At 35.0% G+C, this 20,534-nt stretch overlaps 1 protein-coding gene and 1 long non-coding RNA gene across 11 annotated transcripts in view; one reads left to right on the forward strand and one right to left on the reverse strand.

The window, feature by feature from the left end:
- The window catches only part of RARB (retinoic acid receptor beta), a 559,406-nt gene extending 556,794 nt beyond the window's left edge, over positions 1 to 2,612 (reverse strand). For 3 of the 10 annotated variants that reach the window (XM_087892558.1, XM_087892555.1, XM_060685786.2), the window contains exon 1: positions 2,210 to 2,329. The gene's annotated coding sequence lies outside the window, so the exon portion shown is untranslated. Of the gene's footprint in view, positions 1 to 2,209 lie in introns of all 10 variants that reach the window. The other 7 variants (XM_087892556.1, XM_087892551.1, XM_087892554.1 and 4 more) reach the window with 6 other exon arrangements.
- LOC117656043 (uncharacterized) lies at positions 2,359 to 16,483 on the forward strand. Its single transcript, XR_004588851.3, has 3 exons — positions 2,359 to 2,526; positions 14,626 to 14,713; positions 16,359 to 16,483. It is a non-coding gene; the product is annotated as an uncharacterized LOC117656043 (long non-coding RNA).
- Positions 16,484 to 20,534: the final 4,051 nt, after the last annotated feature.

Consider the following 20,534-nt stretch of genomic DNA (forward strand, 5'->3'; position numbering starts at 1 on the left):
AACTTATAGCATACCAAAAATCAGGAGCAGCAACACATCAGTACTTAATTCCATATGTATTACATTAGGAAAAATCCACTTGCAATTATGAACTGTCTTTTGTTATCTATGAAAATACGTTATTTCCTTTTCTTGATTTTATCAGATAATTCTGAGTTTAGAAATTTATTCTTTAGTACTGCTGAACCTCACAAAATTTAGCTCACTAAGCAGTCTCCAAAAGATAGATAATTATGTTAAAGACAAACTAGTGAAAAAAGCCATTTTTGTTTGGAAAGTAAACAAATAAGAGGCTAGATTGTGAAATTACCAATTCCATTTTAATCATCAAAGGGGAAATGTTGATGCTTCAGAGAACAATTGTGCATTTTAGTTCAATTTTTTTCCATAAAAAGTTCAAGCTAATTTAAAATATTTTTTTACCTGACTCCCCAAAAGGGGCCCTGAAAATCTTCAAAATTGTTCATAGTGAAGATTCTTTAACCCACAGAAATGGGTTTACTATACAATTTGCTATGCATTTATGCAAGCGATGATAAACAGAATGATAAAAGACAAATAAAAGCAAATGAGGTTGTTTTGTTCTACACTTTATGTTGTCAGACTTCTGAGCATGTTTTCTATTCATTATTTTAGTTCATTAAATTACTCCCTCATGATGTCTGAGATGTGCCATTGTCTGCAAATGAGAAAGAATAAAATACCAAGGCATTAATGTTAAATTACAATTGTTAATGATGTAAATAGTAAAATAATTACTGCATCAGATTATCTATTATAAATTCATCACCATAGTCCTTGCAAAGCTTTCATTTTCTTCTTACTATTATTTCCATTTTATTTTGAGCTATTTTATTGCTTCATCAGTACTTTACAGCAGTTACACATCCCATTTAATCCTGTTTAAAGCTTCACTTAAAAACTTCCCTTCTGATAACTTAACTGCCTAGCCATATTTTTCATTTATGGCCCAAAGCTTCCGCAGCACACAGAGAGAAGGAAGAAGCATTTATTATGCAAGATTTTTTTAAGGAAAAAGAAATTAGTGGAGTTTAAAAATCTGCTAATCTGCTTTTTTCACTTTAGTAGTTTTGCTATAAAAGCAATCAATCTCAATTACTAACTGAGCCCATAATTTTAAATTCCAGGAGCTTGTCCAGCAAACACAGCATCGGTTTTATGCAGATGTCTATTTACTATGGTGGCTGAGAAATGTGTAGCTTTCCTGCAAAGCTGCTAACAAGTGAGCTCACCCTATGTCCAATCAACCAGGCCTTTAGAGGTTACTGGTGACAGTTCAAAATGACCACTGCTGCTTTGAGCCGCAGGTCCTATTTCTCCAGCTTCACTCCATCATCTTGATGGGTGCCAGCTCTTTATGCCACATAAGCATCATCTTCGTGGCTTGCAGATACACATCTGGATATACTCAGAAGAGACACTGTACATCAAAACAGAAGAGGAAAAGCAACCAACTTCCGGCTGTCATCCCCAAATTTCGGACTCTTAACTCGACACCAAACTTTAAAGAGCGAAACTCCTGAATTGTATGAAGGGTAGGATGTAACTAGGACGGGGCAGTCTAGCATTAGATCTTTGCTCTGAAAACACGCTACCGAAACGGAAGCCGCTAAGAAACCCTGAGCAACCCCTTCGTCTCAAAAGACGGATGACCATCTGCCGCCCGTTCCAAACTTTATTCTAGCCCGCCTCTTGTATTGCTGCTGCAAAAAGACCTATCAATCCCGGAATATTCCTGTTCAGTCTCCGACCAGCAGCAGCATCCCCACCACCACCCCGATTTGTTTGCTTGCGCTTCCACGACGCTCTTTACAAAATGACTGTCAGCTTTTTAGAATTCAAACCGTCATCCAGCATGAGTTACTCTTCCAGAGGACTGGGAACAGGACCATTTTGATTCCCTATCGATCTACGCCCTCCCTTTATAGGACACAATGGAGTTTCTAGACAAGGGGAGGAGACGAACAAACCGCATTTCACTCTGCAATAAAGTGCTCGGGAGGTGGAATTTCATGCCAAGAAAGGCAGCGGGAATCACAAGGAAGAGCATCCTCCTATCGTTCTCACTTTTTCTTTGTTTTCTTATTTATTTCCTGTACATTTAATTAACTATGCTGTGGGATGAAAAAATACAAAATAAATGCAAGTACAAATAATAGCCTAAGCACTAGCAAGGCTTTTACAGTACCTTGGCGGATGTGCGCTGGCCGTCGCCTCCTGCCTAGAGCAATCCCTGACTCTTCCCAGATCAAGAAATAGCAACAACAGGATCCTCGCCGCCGCCGCCACTCTCGCCAATCCACGTGCCGTCCTGCCACGCCCACCGCCGCGGTCTTTAAGCTATTTGATTTACTTCATTGCTGCCGGTGCGTCTCGTTATGGCTTCTACTCAAAGTTCTGCTTAATCGAAGCTACTCTAAACGACGAATAGCCCGAGGACAGCCTGGACGCTGAGTGGTTTTTTTCCCAAGTTCCCAAAGGCAGAGTTTTAGCTACTGGGGAAAGGTATGCGTGAAATCCTGTGCTCCCCCACCCCCACCCCTTCGTCTTCAGCTGTTCGGTTTCAAAGCTCTCTAAGGTTATTCGAGAATGAAAAACTGTGAGAAAAACTCACCTTTTCCTTTCTCCCCGCACACAAGTCTCTTAAGTAGTGCTTTGTATAACCACAACTCCAACTGTAGAGTGTTTCTCCAATACGAGGACTAAAAGCAGGGTTCCCAAGGAGATCCCAACCTGCTTGGAATGCTTCCTAATCATTGGGTCTCCTTTGAAAGTCTGAATGCATTCTGCTGTCTCCAAACTTTAAAAATCAATATGCTAAACCAAAATAATAGTAAACAAGTTGCAATATCAGCTGGCTTTTCACCCCAACCAACCAAATTTATGTGGGCATGGTGGACACCAAACACTAAGATATTGTTTGGTTTTTGTTTAGCAGATAGGCAGATATGCAAGCATTGACTTAGCAGGATAAGGACAAACTTGAATTTGTGAGAGTATGTGAAATATGCTTGTTTGTTTTTGAGGCCAAATAATTGAGGTTGCAGAGTTCCAGTAACTGAAAGTCAGACAGTCAAACCAGAAAGTTCATACATTAGACAAATTCTGATATTACTTGGTAAGACTTTACAAGCCATTATTGTTCCAGAGAGTGCTTTATGGCATAATATTTATGGCTTCCAGTTATAAACCATCATTATGCCATAAATTGTGATTTACTCAAACTATGATTTGGTAGACTATGGTTTAGTGAGTTTTACAAAATTAAGAAAGACCATGACTCTATACACATATTTGAGAAAGGAATTTCTGATGAATTCCGAGTTAATCAAGTTCACAACTCCTTCCATATGAAATCCATTCATCATTCTTCTCCAAGCATGCTTTTACATAAAAATGCGGAAAAGAAGATTTATCTCTTGCTAATAATCAGAAAACAGACCAAAGGCTGCATATTTTTGTCAGAAGCACATGATGACACATCACACAGGTCACCATGTTCTCTTCCTGCACTGTCTTTAGTACTGCATTTAATTCAAAAGCAATTGCTTTTTTAAATATTAATTTGCTAAAAGTACATGGATGGAAATTCCTTCTAATATATTATTATAAAAATGCAGAAACTAGGTTTTGTTTTTTACCTAGTCATTCTAGAAAAACGAGGCAATTTGCAGTGCAGCAACCAGACCTTGAAAATGTCAAAGAGATTTCAAAAGAGAAAGGATAGGTTCATATAACATATTAAATAGCAAGAAAGCAAATCAGGTTTTAGTCATGTATGAATGTACCCAGATTAATTAGTTTACAACTCAGTATGCCATACCAACCAAGCTTACTTAATTATAGATTTTAACTAAATAAATAATTAGTATGTAGGTCATGCAAGCAAAAGTGGTCTATCCTTGCCCAATCAAAATGAATACAGATTAATAGGAATGTTCTTGTAGCTAGTTTTATACAACATAAATAGTTAAGGCTGTATGATGCTTGAAAGATTTGAAGTACTCTTAGCACTTATGGGAAATCCCTTAATCAAGCCCATGCTAACATGGGCTTCTCTGCAGTCAAAATCCTCTTTTCCCTTCAAATCCAACTGGCTGTATAGTTCTATTAATAATGATACACATCATATATAAGCTATACATCCTACCACAGTGCTTCCAGAGCCTTATCTGAAACAGTAATATCTGGCAGTCTTTCACTTTCAAATGTTCAAAATTTGTTTTCAAAAATCAACAAATATCCCTAAAGCTTTCATAACATGAGGTTGAAACGCTGAGGAAACCCAAGTTCAAGTCTCTACTTAGCTATACAATTTATCAGTGAATAGTTCAAAATTCCTACCTTAGTTAAAATATTTTCCAGGATAGCTATGAAGATTAAAGAAGATTTAGACTGCCCTAAACTCCTTAGAAAATGACACAATATATAAATATGGAAGACATTGAGAAGACATGAGTAAGGGGATCTCATACATTTTGCTTCTATACTACATTCTACTCTCGAGCCATAAATGTTTCAAAATTAATAGACTGGAAAATCTATAAAGAATATTCCATCGTTAAGGAACTGTGAAGAAATAGAGCTAATAAATCTCAAAGGGACCATTGCTGTTGTTGAGATGCAAAAGAAGAATAGCTTTCAAGCAATTTGACTGTCGGATTTGGTCCTGTGAGATCTCAGTTATAGTTCCATCCTGAATGCCTGTGGGCTAGTCACTATTGCTCACCAGAATAATGAACTCATTGAGTTTAAATCTATAGGCTATCTTTGTTCAACTTGCTTACCTGTGACTAACTTAATAATGGAATTAGCCCCAATTTCCTGAGTTCACTAAATTCACTGTCAGGATTTGTGCAATAAAGTCAAAATGGTTTAGTTTATGATTCAGTGTCATTGTATATGTATAGACATTTATGATTGAATACATGAATTTACTGAGCCTTCAAGCATGGAAGCAGGCCTATTCAGAGCAGGAAAAACTTGTGGCCCACAAAAGTTCCTGACTGATAGCTCGGAACAGCTGTAGCTCATATGCTAACTTCGTTGTTCATTAACATATAGCAATCACTGGTCTTCTATGGAGCACTAGCAACTGCTCCATAGAAGTGAACAGTCAATTTCTATTGCTCCTGTGAATTATGTATTGCTCAAGTGTTTACATTTGCTAACAGTTGTTCTGCTTTGCTACCTTTCTGGCCAATAAATCTGTACATATGTGTCCAGATCAATAGGTTTTTTTTTTAACTATTCACTCGAGTGCTCTCTTCATATTGTAAAGAACAAGGACACATGTTTTGTGTTATGTTTTATATAACAATGGTTTACAATATACTTTGGGATTTACATTAGTACTCTGAATTATAAATTAATTACATGAACTAGACTCAAGCTATATATACCAGCCTAAAATGTTGATATGTTATGAGAACAGAACTCACTCTCTCCCTTTTAAGTTCTTAGGAACACATAATAGCTAGCAAACAAAAAGTAAATTCTACAAATGATTACAGTGAAATTTAATGTTGATATATATAATGTAGCCTAGCTGGCAATACTCTTGTAAAAAACTGAGACTCTCTATCTCAGTTCTTCAACTGAGGAATTATAATGAATAAATACATTGATGGATCGTCCACAAACAGTAATGGTTGGTTCCTTTACATCTTCCACCCTGAAGCTCAACACAGGCTCCCCTCAGGGCTGTGTGCTGAGCTCCTACCTGTACTCGCTGTATACACATGACTGCATATACTCTGATCCATCCAACATCATCATAAAGTTTGCAGACATCACAATGGTGCTGGGTTTCATAACTGGAGGGGACAAATCAGCATAAAGGGAAGAAGTCCAGAAGGTATCCGCATGGTTCTCAAAAACAACTTATATCTAAATGCTAGAAGACAAAGGAGATGGTGCTAGATTTCTGGAAGGACAGAGGGGAACCTGCCCCACTGTATATCAAGGGGGGCTGTGTGGAGAGGATTTCCTCTTTTAAATTCTTGGGAGTGCTTATTAGTCAAGATCTCACCTGGAAAAACAACATGTTCCTGGTGATTGGCAAGGCTCAACAGAGACTTCATTTCCTTAGAGTCGTGTGAAAAAATCAGGTGGAACAATAGCTGATGATCTCTTTCTATGGTCCACGATAGAAAGTGTTCTCACATACTGCATTACAGTATGGTACGCTGGTTTAACTGCTGTGGACAAGAAGGCACTACAGAGAGCGATCAATTCGGCACAAGAAACCATTGGTTGCCTTCTAACACCACTGGATGACATCACCAGGCCTCGCTGCTTTAGCAGACTAAGGAAGACACTTATTTATTTTTTTCTTTTTCTTTTTCTCCACTAATTACATACATAGGGATTATTCTTTATACAATTTATGTTGTTTGTATTTTTTGTCATGGATTGCACCAGGCTAAAACCAATTTCATTGTATATATGATGTACAATGAAATAAAGGCTATACTACTATACTATATTGCTATCTGGATGTATTCACTCAGAATATTAACTGAACTAATTTGTCTGATTTTATGCAACAAAGTAAACCATTAGCTAATTATGCCAATTATATTCACACAATATGATAAGTTGTAAACAATCATATTTAAACTTTTTTAGTTGTGCAAACCTACTCTATTGATTATCTTTATTCAGGTGTTGCATTTCAAAAGTACATAACATGTTGCTCTGAGCCAATACCAAACTGGGTAATAGAGTTTGTGAATGTTAAAATGCGATTTGTTACAATTTTTGGATTCTCCCCATTGTCTTTAGAAATGTTGAAAAAACAGGCAAATGGACGTGCATGTTTATAAACCCAGGAAACAATCTTTACCCATACAATATAAATTAGAACACTTGCCCAGAAAATAACCCTCAGTATGTTTAGTTATGTAGAATCAGATAAATAATAAAGCATTTACAAACAAAGATATTAAACTACAGGGAAGATATTCAACATTTGTGGCCCTGCAAATGTTAATAAATTACAGCTGTCAATATCTGTCACTATTTGCCCTGAAGGCTCTGGCTATTCAGACTTTCCATTTGAAGGAACTCAGATAACACAAATGTACCTGATACTTGTATAAAGTTGAATATAAGCTTGATAAGTTCAGTGGTAGCTAGACTTGTATTAAATTATTGGTTCGTACATATCCTTGAATGCAGCAGTTTAAAAAATAGCCTTAATGATTTGCTTTGAGTCACATAGTAAAGTTAACATTGTTATATGTTTGCCATATTAAACAAATATAGTTCATTACTAATGCAACCTAATATATGTACATTATGTTTAAGATGTATAATATGCAATGATGTAAATCTACTGGAAAGTGAACCTATAAGGGTTAGGGAGCCTTTTTTTTTTTTTTTTTTACAACAACTCCCACAACCTTATGCTATTAGTTAGCTACCCTTCTTGGGGTTGATGGTGATGGTCTAGATCAGGGGTGGGCAAATGTGGCTCTTTTACAACCTGTGGACTTCAACTCCCAGAATTCCTAAAACAGCCAAACTGGCTCAGGAATTCTGGGAGTTGAAGTCCACAGGTTGTAAAAGAACCACATTTGCCCACACCTGGTCTAGATTATCTAGAAAAAAATAAGGTGTACTATTAATGACTTATACAATATAGCATGACATACTATTAAGTAAATATATGTAAAATTGCATTGTGTCCTTTCTAGTGCCTAAAGAACATTTTGTAATTTTCCATTCAATCTAATTAATTTGTGGGGCAGTTTATCTTGGTATAGTGATTACAGAATCTTTAAACACAATGGAAGAAAAAGAGATGAATCATATTTGACAATCCAAATGAGTTCAAAGAAGTACTGTGTAAACATTATTAAATGTAAAAAACGTATGTCAGCATTCAACAATCTAACATGGATATTTCAGCATAAGCCAATATTAACTTTATACTTCTTTTTAACTTTATGTTGCCCGTGTAATAGAAGTTCAATAATGATGCAATCTTGACTAGACATATTTACTCTGTAGCAAATAGACTATATTTGAAAGAGAACATTTAGATTTATGTCTGGAATATGAACACCACTTTTGATTCTGATTTTAGTCTCTAGGGGTGATAATGCATTCTTCCCATATGTCAAATTAATTATGCAACAATCAGATTAAAAGTTTAAGTGGAATCAAAGTTCAAGAATCAAAATTTCCTAGATTCCTTATAACATAACCAAAGGATATCTTAACAGGGCTGTATTCCTATTTCAAGGGTCAGTCTGCTATTGGCAAGTTTTCCCCAGTTCTTTTTGCTGCTCCTCTTGTTATTGTCACCATGCTGATGAATATCTGTAACCAATAAAAGTAAGCAGAAGGCATAACTCTGACAGATTGATCACAGCAAATTGATTCCCATCACCTGGAAAATGTATGTAATCAGATATAATTTTCTTACTGGATTTCTAGCTATTGCTATTTCATTTCTTATTAAGCTAGTTTAGGTAATGTGTTTGGAATATTGCTGTCCTTTTATGTATTAGTTACTCTTACAATATATCATAAATAAATTAAAATGAATGTAACACACTCATATTTCTTTTTAATTACTGATCTTTCTAAAAATAATATAAGATATTTTTACTTGGAGGGGTTTTTATTTTGGAATTTTTACACATCAATATTTGCTATCACAGTTTTGAATACAGAACCGTAGTTAGGCAGCATACAAATATAATGAATAAATAAAACACAGTTGTGAGGATATAAGTGTGAAAAAAGTAACTTTCATCATAATTTTTCTTATACATCAATAGTTAATAAAATTTGTTTTAGTTACATTCTTCAAAATATATATCATTTCCATATACATATAAGAAAACCACCTTCCTATGACTAAAAAAAGTTTTTATTTCCATAAAAATCACTCTGGATTTCCTCTGCCTTGTATAATTTTGACCATTCCTTGTTGTCTTCGAATATAATCTTTCTAACAATATTTTTCTCCAGGTGTGCTGTTATAGCATCTTTCTATCTTTATTTTGTAGCAGTGTTTAGAAATATTTTTCCTTATCCCTGGTTTCTTTAATTTCATCATTTTACAACTTCCCATTAGTGTAATTCCACAGATTTATATCATACTACATTTTTTAAAAATTTAAATTTATTGTTTTATCATAGGAAATAACATATAAAACAGTAAAACAAATACATATGAAGAAAGAAGAAAAAGCATTTATATAGCAATTGCTATATAATCTGTATACTTCATTGAATAAGCAACAATTGATTGGGTTCACATAGTAAAGTAAAAAAGCAAAACGGCTTATTAGAATGAATTTTTTTTTAATCCCAACCACCTAAATGAGAAATGGAGTTATGCCATCTCCATTTAGTTTGGGATAATGGTTAAGGTGCTGGTCTAGCAGCCCAGATGACTGTGAGTTTTACTTTTCTACCTTAAGTATGAAAAACCGGCTGGATGATTTTGGGCTAATTACTCTCTCTCAGTCCAACTAACCTCACAGGATTGTTGTTGTGGGAAAAATAAGAAAGAAAGGGATATTATGTATGTTTGCTGCTTTCAGTTATTTATAAAGTAGTAAGAGCAAATAAAAATAGTAACTTATAAAAATAAATAGTAAATTAAATAAATAGAAATAAAACTGTTGTGATTTGCAGGGTTTGACAGATGTTTGTTCAGACAAAGCATGAGTGACTTTTAACCAGAGCTCCTGCTTTGTTTGTACAATTCTGATCAGCTTTTAAAAGAAATATTGCCCCTTTCTAAGTTGATTTTGACTTCCAATTTGATATTTCCTGGCTTTGTATGGTATGTGAATTCTAGCATATCCCTTCTTATGTATTAACTCACTCTATTCCTTTATCTCAGAGTAAAATCTCAATGGTTTTATTTGCAATGGAGTTAAGTCTAGGGTTAAGGCTATACATTTACAATTTCTTAGAACCATTGTTGTTATATCGTTATAAGTTTTTTGATTTGCTGAAGAATATTGACATGCAAGACAGAATTTTGACAACAGAAATAATTGTATGGAGAACACAATAGGTTCTCATCTGATAATGCATCTCATAATATGGGATATGGAAGGAATTGGAAACTTGGGTTATGTAGGAATATCTTTGCTGTATCATCACTTGTCACATCTGGGTTTTTAAAATTTCTGGTATATTGAAAATACTACAGCAGCTAGAACAGATGAGATATTGTGCAACAGAAGTTTAATTAAAAATATCATGGCAGACTTTATGTTAATTTGCTTATCTGTTGTCTTCATAAAATCTGAATTAATTAGTCCTTGCCATTAAACAAATGGCAATTTTATATTTTAAGAATTTTGAATAAGAATCTATCAATTGTACATTAAGTTTATGAATCATGAAAAAGTGGATGGAACTCTTCTGATCACACAGATTATGTTGTTTGAACAGACTTACTTAAATAAAAAATAGAAAGACTATCTCCACCTTTCTTCAATAAGTCTTAGATCCAAAATTAATAAACCCCAAATAAATTAGTAAATCAGAAGATAACCAATCACAATTTATAAACCTCAAAGATTTATTTCTCATACTTAAATATAAACCCAACTATATCATTTTTCAGGTTGAATCTATGACATTGGTTAAAATTTAGCATGATTGAGTTAGGAATAGTTACAAATTAAATACACACTTTGATAATTGGAGTATAGATTCCCATCGGTGTCTCCATTCTTTAAAAAAAAAAAAAAAAGTTTACATGTTTTAATTAACTTCAGAACTGTTGAAAATATGCTTCTGGAAATAAGGCTTGCGGTTAAAATCTTTCTTATAAGTTATATAAACAATCAAGGGATTAGGCATAAACAAAGTCTAACAATAATCCGAGAGTCCATCAAAAGAACAAGAGAACTCTTGACATTAGAGGGTATGAGCAAAGAACAAGATCCAGATCCATAAACAGGTGTCCTCTACTTACAACCACAATTGAGCCCAAAATTTATGTTGCTAGGTGAGACATTTATTAAGTAAGTTTTGCCCAATTTAACAACCTTTCTTGCCAGAGTTGTTAAGTGAATCACAGCAGGTCTTAAGTTAGTAACATAGTTATTAAGTGAATCTGGCTTCCCCATTGATTTTGCTTGTAAGAAGGTTACAAAAGATGATCACGTGATTCTGGACACTGCAACCATCAGAAATATCAGTCAATTGCTAAGCATTTGATTTTTCATCACGTGACTATGTGCATATTGTAAGGTCGTAAGTGTGAAAAATGATCATGAGTCACTTTTCAATAGCATTACAGTTTCGAACAGTCAATAAATGAACTGTTGTAAATTGAGGACTACTTGTAATTCATCTTAGAGTTAGGGGTCTATCAAATCCTTAACTCTAATAGATTTCTCCCTCTCTCTCTCTCTCTCTCTCTCTCTCTCTCTCTCTCTCTCTCTATCTAGGAATAGAGATCTATCTAATCAAGGAATATAATGTACTGAGTTGTCTTTCAGGTTTTTTATTTATTTTAGAAGCTATAAATCACTCTTTACATAACTGCTTACAAAAATACCTCTAGAACAGAGGTGTCAAACTCACATCATCATGGTGGCATCACGTGATATATCAGAACTTTTTCCCCTTCGCTAAACCGGGCATGGGCATGGCTAGTGTGTGACACATCTGGCCCGCGGGCCGGGAGTTTGACAGCCCTGCTCTAGAATAACTTTAGAAATAATATTGACTCCCATATAAATAAATAATCCCATTTGGTATGCATTTTAGTGCTTGTCTGTCATATAACTGTCCATTGACAAGACCTCCAAAAATATAATGGTATTTGTTGGTCAGATCTGGAGCTATAAGGTCCATAATGTCTCATTAGAGAATGTTTCTCGTCCCCCCTCACCCCGTGAGGTCATGGTACTTTCTATATAAAGCTTTATCTTTCTTGCCGAATTTGGGATTTGCTCACAAAGCATTGTTTCAACTTGTCATTTACTTTCTTGTTACTTGTTTCACCTGTTGAAAACACCTCATGAACAGTGAACAGGCAGTGCTTAGTCACCGCATTTAAATCAAAGGACAAGACTATTTCTCTTGAAAGTGGGCAGAAATTGAAGTGAATTTCAGCTCATTATCCTTATTTTCATTGCAGAAATTATTCTTGCTAAACAACACAAAGCCAATTTTTAGTTAATAGACTTATTTGCCATGAGATACAAATCTGAATAATTTACTTTTCTTTGGTTTATTGGTTTATAGAATAAATCTCCTTTCTTCCAAGGAGAAGAAAGCTTCCTTTATCTATTGTAAGTCAAAATTCTTATTCATTGTCATCTTAAAGTTTAATTATTTTGTTGACTTGGATGCTTCCAATGTTTTCATTATATTACCAGTATATTGCTTGATTCTTGTTTGAAGTGTTGTAAGAGTTCTGTTTCTTGCACCGGATTGGGAATCAACAACTCTTTCCCAATTGAAGCTCCTATGTCCACAAAAAATTATTTATCTTGGAAGACAGACTCATGATGTTTTATATATACCACTAAGTTGCAAGCCAGGGTTTGTTTTGTTTTTTATTTTGAATTTAACCTATGATTAGGCTAATTATGCTTTGGTACCAAGTTTGAAAACACAGGGCAACAAAATAATTTAGTCTTTAAGCTGCTAAGATTTCCTGATTAAAAACAAAGGTATATCCTTAATTTGTGTAATATTTTAGACAGTAACTTAAACAGTTGAAGAAAATTAAAATAATTTCCCCACATTCTATATTACAAAGAACAATAAAACAAATATTACAAGACAGGATGGGAAGCAAAAAAAAAAGGTTAAACATTGAAAGAAAAAAAGAATCCTGACAGATATTGAGAATTAAAAAAAAAAACACACCTTGAAATGCATTTAGATGGGTATTTGGTTAGATAAACACTACAACTAACTTTAATATTGAACATATTATACATTTGAATTATAAATAACTACACAATTCAATGATAACAACCAAAATAATTATTGAAACATATTTACATTTAAAAACACATGGATCGGAATTGCACATTACAATTGATAACTATGTTTATGTACTAACCAAAGTCAACCATAATTTTTTACTGATTGAATGGAAGGACTTGGAAGTGAAAATAATTGAACAGGATTGAGCTGCCATAGAGGAGCAAAACATGATCCCTTCTTGATAATGCTTCTTTCAGGGAAGTTAACTACATTTTCAGTAGATGGCTTTACTACTTATGCAGATTTAACAGTTATTAAAAGAAGTTACAGGGATGCGGTGGCTCAGTGGCTAAGACGCTGAGCTTCTTGATCGAAAGGTTGGCAGTTAAGCAGTTCGAATCCCTAGTGCCACATAAAGGGGTGAGCTCCCGTTAGTTGCCCCAGCTTCTGCCAACCTAGCAGTTCGAAAGCATGTTAAAAATGCAAGTAGAAAAATAGGGACCACCTTTGGTGGGAAGATAACAGCGTTCTGTGCGCCTTTGGCGTTTAGTCATGCCGGCCACATGACCATGAAGACATCTTCGGACAGCACTGGCTCTTCGGCTTTGAAACGGAGATGAGCACCACCCCCTAAAGTCAGGAACAACTAGCACATATGTGCGAGGGGAACCTTTACCTAAAAGAAGTTAGTGGTACTTGTTTTAAAGAATGTGAAACCAGCTGCTTCTCCTAAGTTCTTGTGGTGTCCTTATAATTTTAATAAGAATAAACCAAATAAAAAAAGATCATAGACCATAATGTTCTCTTCAACCCAAAGTGATTTTCTATTGAATTTATATTGGGAAAAAACAGTTTATATTTATAAAGATATGGTTTGTTTCTTAATTTTAGCAAAGTATACACAATACATTTACTAGCGGCATCTTCTTTTATCTTAAAAAAGGGGGATCTTTTAAGAAGAAATTGTTTATGCAGTATTATGCACTATGTGCAAATTTTATGTTTTCTCCTCTCTGAGCAACAGCAACTGGATTATTGCTTTGTTTGTCGTCTCCCCCCAAAAAACTATCTAGATTTTAAACAGTATTTGACAATCTAAAGTCTATCTACTTATATTAGTGTATCTATTTAATTACACACAATGTAAATGGTTGCACAATGGTGAAATGGTTAAAGACAAGGAGTTTGTCAGTTGGAAAGCTGACTGCAGGTTTGAGACCCTGCTGCATGATGGTGTAAGCACCTGTTACTTGCCCCACTTCCTGCCAACCTAGCAGTTCGAAAGCATGCAAATGTGAGTAAATAAATAGGTACCACTTTGATGGGAAGGTAACAACTTCCATGCACCTCAGCATATAGTCATGCTGACTACATGACCACAGAAGTGTCTTGAACAATACTGGCTCCCTCGGCTAAGAAATGGAGATAAATCACTATCTCCTAGAATTGGACATGACATTGAAAACCTTTACCTTTATCTGAGTTGAACCCATTTTTGTGATATGAAATATTGGCCATACCTCTTCGCCTACTTAGGAAGTAGAAGGGTAAGGTTTGGACCAGATATTGCAAGTGTGGCTTTGCTTTTTCTTGAAAAAATCTTCTTGATTGAAGAGGATACTTGAAACAAAAAGAAAAAAATTATAAAATGCTTAATTTTTCTTCTATTTTTAGTTTGACCAATCCAGATTCTGCAACCTAGACCTTGTCCAAAATTTATGCCAGCTGGTATCTAAAAGAAAGAGATAATCATCTTGCAGAGGTAAGATTTTCTCCTCATTCCCTTTCATATATAGGTTACATGATTATTTAAAAACTGCAATTAAAATTATACTGAAACATGGAAATATACTACCAACTTTTTAAAGCAATTGCTGCCTTGTGAATAATTAAAGTGAAACTTGCCAATGGAGTTGATGCCTGCAAAGAACTGTGAATCAATTAAACTGTCAAAATATTGCTACTCAGTGGCCTCAAAGGAATTTTGCTCTTAAAGTGTGTATTTAAGGACAATTTTACTGTATTCCTGCATAATTAATAATTATTTCATATTCACCTTCCATGGTGATTTAAAAGATCAGCCTATACATGAGCATGATAATGTCTGAGTCTGAGGAAACAAGCATGCTCTAATATCCATGGGAAAAGCACTTTTCATCAATTATTCTTCACTGAACATCTCTGCTTGAGTTTGGATGTCACATTCCTTGCCTCAGTGTAAAACAAAATGAGGTTTACAGCTCTATAGGGATTCATAATGAAATCTTGTTTATGACAGTAAATGTCCAAAAGGAAATTAATTTGATGATCCCAAGTTAATTTATTGCAAGTTGTGATTCTTCAAATAGGATATAATGGTGATACGGTAATTAAAAGAATTATAATTGTTTTGCTTGATTTAATTTCTTAGCCTACATTTTTTTTTAATACTGTAAATATGGCAGACTATTGTCTACCTATTATCTACTATCACAATAGCCTTTTTTAAGGTAACATTCATTAAATACATTTGACTACAATTCTAAGAACTCACTGAATAATGACCTATTCAGTGATTCGCTATCCCAAAGGGTTGTATATGTCTAAATACATTTTTCAGACAGGTAAAGTATCTGTATGATAAAACTTGCCTCTGAAGGACATAATTGCCTATGAACTTTACCCTTTTAGGCATGGGATATTGATCTAGAATGTCCTATTAAATTGTGAAATATTCACTGTTATGTTCAAAGAAAATATTCACTAATTTATTAAGAATGGACTCATAAGGATCTATTAAAACTAAATATCTGAGTCATTCTGAGAAAACCTATTTCTATAGTCTTAAGAATTGGCACCAACCTGATGACACATAATCATCAATCATAGATCTGAGAAAAAAATAGACCTTGGTCTAAAGTCAAAAAAGGTATGAATAAAATCAGCCCACTAAGAAGTGTTTGACAAACAGCAATCATTATAATCTGGAGGTTGGTAGTGATAGCAGTGCAGACCTGTTGCAAAACAGTTCTACTTAACTGTGAGAGGCAGCACTCACTGGCTGAGATGAACAATAACAAAATGTATAAGGTGCTAAATATATTGGTTCTTAAATGCCTTCTATCTCCATGTTGGAGTCCATAATACTCCATTGCTACATATTTCAAGATGCTTTAAAAGGATGTCATTTGTGGCAATGTCCTAGGCAATATACCTAGGACATTCATCACACTGCCTGCTAATACAGTACATGTCTAAACCATTAGCATTATTTTTCCCCTGAAAAAGTACTATATATAATATTCTTGGTTCTGTTTATACCATTACTTGCCTACTAGATTCTTCCCTAGATTGTTTTTTTCAGGATGCATTAAGGTAATTGGTCTATCAACAGCCATTCATATTATTATTTTTTCTTTTTTTTCCAGGAAAAATTCCCTACCAGTTTGTTGGATTCAGGCAATTTAACAGCTGTTGGTGTGTGTTCAGTATGCTAGGATTTGCCCTGCTGGTGCAAACATCTACTGAATCTCAAGGAACCATTAGATACAAGGTTATCTTCATCATAGCCAATCTAGAAGTAATTATTGAAATAGTAGAGAGAATCCTAGTCATTTTTGTCGATTCCTATCAGGATACTGGCATGGCGACTGACTAGTTTGATATTGTAGAACCCTCAACAATTAACCACACTTAGGCAATATTAATCACAATATGTCACAGAAGCACTTTAAAGTAAAATTCAGAAATTATTTGGTGGTAGTAAATTTAATTTTCTAAGCAATACCCCCCAAATTGTCCAATCACTTTAATATTTATTTCTCATGTTATTTGTCTGTTCCCAATGTTGTATCTGTCTAAACCTGTTAGGAAATAGCATTCATGAATTTCATGCTAAAGATCAACTATATGCCAATTGTACTAAGCTATGCTTTTCCTTTCCTGCAAAACATCATAGTCTCTGTATGTCTTTAACTGTAAAGCTCTGACTCTGTGAAATAAGACACTGAATTAAAACAATATAGGTAATCCTTGTTTAACATCTGTCCATCAATAGTTCAAAATTACAGTAACACTGAATAAGGGGACAATCAGTCCTGAAAGCTATTTTAGGACCTCGAGGTCCTGGAAACAAAGTTCAGGCCCATTTGTGTCCACCCATAATTTACAACTATCTTTTAGCCACTAGCTGTCCCCATTGCCTGTCCCTGAGTGGAACATCATGCAGTCCTACTGTACCAACCAGGTCATCTCTTATGCCAGTACAACTTACTTTCTCATGGTTCACTCAGGGACTTTGTTCATGCCCTGCCTAGGGTCTACTTATAGATATTTGGCACATGAAAGAAGACTCTGGCTGTGCTGGCACGAAAAATGTTCGCTTTGCAGGGTCTTTGTAGATGCACATGGATAGGAGTGTCTTTACTTAAATTTATAAATATGTTGCACTGTGTTCTTAACTAGGAGTCCGTAATCTTATGCCTTAGTCACTTTGTATATGGACTGATGCAATGGACTTTATTTGGGGATGCCCTTGTAGACACTCGGAAACTGCAGCTGAGCTAGAATCCAATGGCTTAGGTAGTTTTGAGTGTACTTCAGTATGTCTTTGTGGTATGTATGAGCTGTACAGCTTGCAACTAAATTTCTGGCTGCAGTCTATTGTGCTGCTTGATGTCTATTAAGCTTTCATATCATAGGTCCTTAATAGGATTGTCTTTCTACCAGAGGTGGGTTTCAGCAAATTCTGACTAATTCTGGAGAACCGGTAGCAGAAATTTTGAGTAGTTCGGAGAACCTATAGTAAAAATTCTGACTGGCCCCGCTCCCATTTATTCTCTGCCTCCCAAGTCCCAGCTGATCGTGAGGAAATGGGGATTTTGCAGTAACCTTCCCCTGGATTGGGGAGGGAATGGAGATTTTACAGTATCCATCCCCTGCCACGCCCACCAAGCCATGCCACGCCCACCAAGCCACACCCACAGAACCGGTAGTAAAAAAATTTGAAACCCACCGCTGCGTTATACCATTGTTTTTGCCCATCTGCTAAGATCTGATGCTGCAGGTTCCATCTTAAAAGCATCTAATGGGACCTATGCCTTCTCTATCAGGGCACTTGCCGTCTGGAAGAGTTCTCTCAAGAGGCTCAAGTTTCTCCAGCCCTGCTGTTATTTAAATGACCCTTGAAAACATTTTTTTTTCTTTAGGCCCTAGATTAAATGGAGAATTTAATCTAAAACAACTAAGTCTTGTTGTTTACTTTTGGAACCATTGGAGAGTGGGAGGCTGTTACCACTTCTTGTTTGATTGTAAGTTTTTAATTTATAAACATCCAAAAAAAATATGAATTGGGCAGCTTTATAAAGTTATTTATAAATAAGCAAGCAAGGAAGGAAGCAAATAAATAAATGCACAAAGTTAGAGCATCACAAGTATTGATGGAAACTTTTTGAGGCACCACATTGCTCCTGTTTCAAACAACTGATTGCTTCCAATGCCTTAGCATGGTTGCTACATTACAATACACTATTGGCATGCCTTCTCAGTAGGGCACCTTTTTATAAGTAGTCCTTGAAATATGACTGGTCACTTAATGGTTTTTTTAACACCCTCCCTCCAAAAGCCATTTATGACCTCATTTCAAAGTTATGACTATTTTTTTTTATTGAAAAGTTTTATAGGAAATACAAACATTTTCTCCCCCCCCACCTTTCCCCTGTCAACCCCCTCCCCCCCTCTCTCCCACCCCGCCTTCCCCTCCTTCCCTCCCACCCGCCTCCCTAGACTTCCCAGAACAGGCACAGGGTATAGCATTCACAAACATAAAGCTAAAATATGCTAACAAATTATTGCATTCATATTCTCCCTAAATCTTTAACTCCTTATAACTCAAAAACTATATGAATCTTCTTGTTCGAATACTTTTTTTGTATATAGTCAATCCATCTTCTCCATTCTGATATGTATTTTTCATTTGAATGATCTTTAAGGTATGATGAAATTTTTGCCATCTCTGCCAAATGCACCACTTTTAGTGTCCATTCCTCAATGGTGGGTGGATCTTCCTTCTTCCAGTACTGTGCCACCAGTAACCTGGCAGCTGTTATTAAATTCAAAACCAACTTAGTCTTTATTACAGTACAATCCGTGACTATTCCCAACAGAAAAAACTGTGGTGTAAATTTAATTTTTTTCCTTAAAATATTTTGAATAATCCACCATATTTTTATCCAAAAAGCCTTAATTTTTTTACATGTCCACCATATATGAAAATATGTAGCATCTTCAAACTCACATCACCAACACTTAGGTTGTAAATTTGGATACATACAGGCTAGTTTTTTTGGGTCTAAATGCCATCTATAAAACATTTTGTAAAAATTTTCTCTTAAGTTTTGAGCTTGTGTGAATCTTACATTTCTAACCCATATCTGTTCCCATATATCCATCATTATTAGTTCACCTATGTTTTATGCCCATTTTATCATACAATCCTTGACTAGCTCTGTTTCCGAATCTATTTCCACTAATACATTATGCAACCTTTTTATATGCATTTGACCTTTATCTCTTATTTCCTTTATCAAATTCTCATCCTGCTGCAAAATACCAGTTTTTTGATCCTCTCTCCATCTGGCCTGCAGCTGACCATACTGAAACCAAGTCCTAATAATTCCTTCTTCTCTTAATTGCTCCATAGATTTTAATTGTAATCTGACTCCTTCCTTATAAAGGAGTTCCTTATATGTAAACTTATCTTGCTTTTGCTCCAAATTTATATTCTCTATCGCATGTCTGGGTACTGTCCATATTGGTAACTTATCCTTTAATTTATATTTATACTTTTTCCAGACACGCAGTAGAGCATTTCTTAATATGTGACTTTTAAAAGTCTTATCTACTTTCTTGTCATACAATAGATAAGCAAGCCAGCCGTAGACCAGACCGTATCCTTCAATATTCAGTATCTTTTCCTCCGTAAAATTTATCCAATCTGTAATTGCTGAGAGGGTAGCGGCTTCATAATACAGTCTTAAATTGGGCATTTTAAGACCACCTCTTTCTCGGGTGTCTTGCATTATCTTTTGATTAACTTGTGGTTTCTTCCCTGCCCACACAAACTTGTTTATGCCCTTCTGCCATCCCTTCAGATTTTCATCTTTTTTGAGTATAGGTATCATTTGAAAAAGAAATAAAAATTTTGATAAGATATTCGTTTTTACAGCGGCTATCCTACCCAGCAAAGACAGTTGCAATTTTTTCCAATTTTCCATCTCTTTCTGTATTTTTTGCCATAACGGTTCATAACTATGTTGATATAATTTCGTATTTGCAGTCATAATATAAACCCCTAAATATTTAACCTTCTTAACTATTTCAAATCCTGTTAACCTTTCTATCTCTTCTTTCTGGCTTCTGTCCATATTTTTAGCTATTATCTTTGTTTTAGCTGTATTTATTTTAAAACCAGATACTTGTCCATATGAGCAGATTATATCCATCAAGGCTGTAATCGATTGTACCAGTTGGGCTAAGGTAACCACCAGGTCATCCGCAAATGCTCGTAGCTTATATTCATTCTGTCTAATTCTAATTCCCTTTAT

Source organism: Pantherophis guttatus, chromosome 4 (genome assembly GCF_059756535.1).
Source record: "Pantherophis guttatus breed Tessera chromosome 4, ASM5975653v1, whole genome shotgun sequence".
Lineage (NCBI taxonomy): Eukaryota > Metazoa > Chordata > Lepidosauria > Squamata > Colubridae > Pantherophis > Pantherophis guttatus.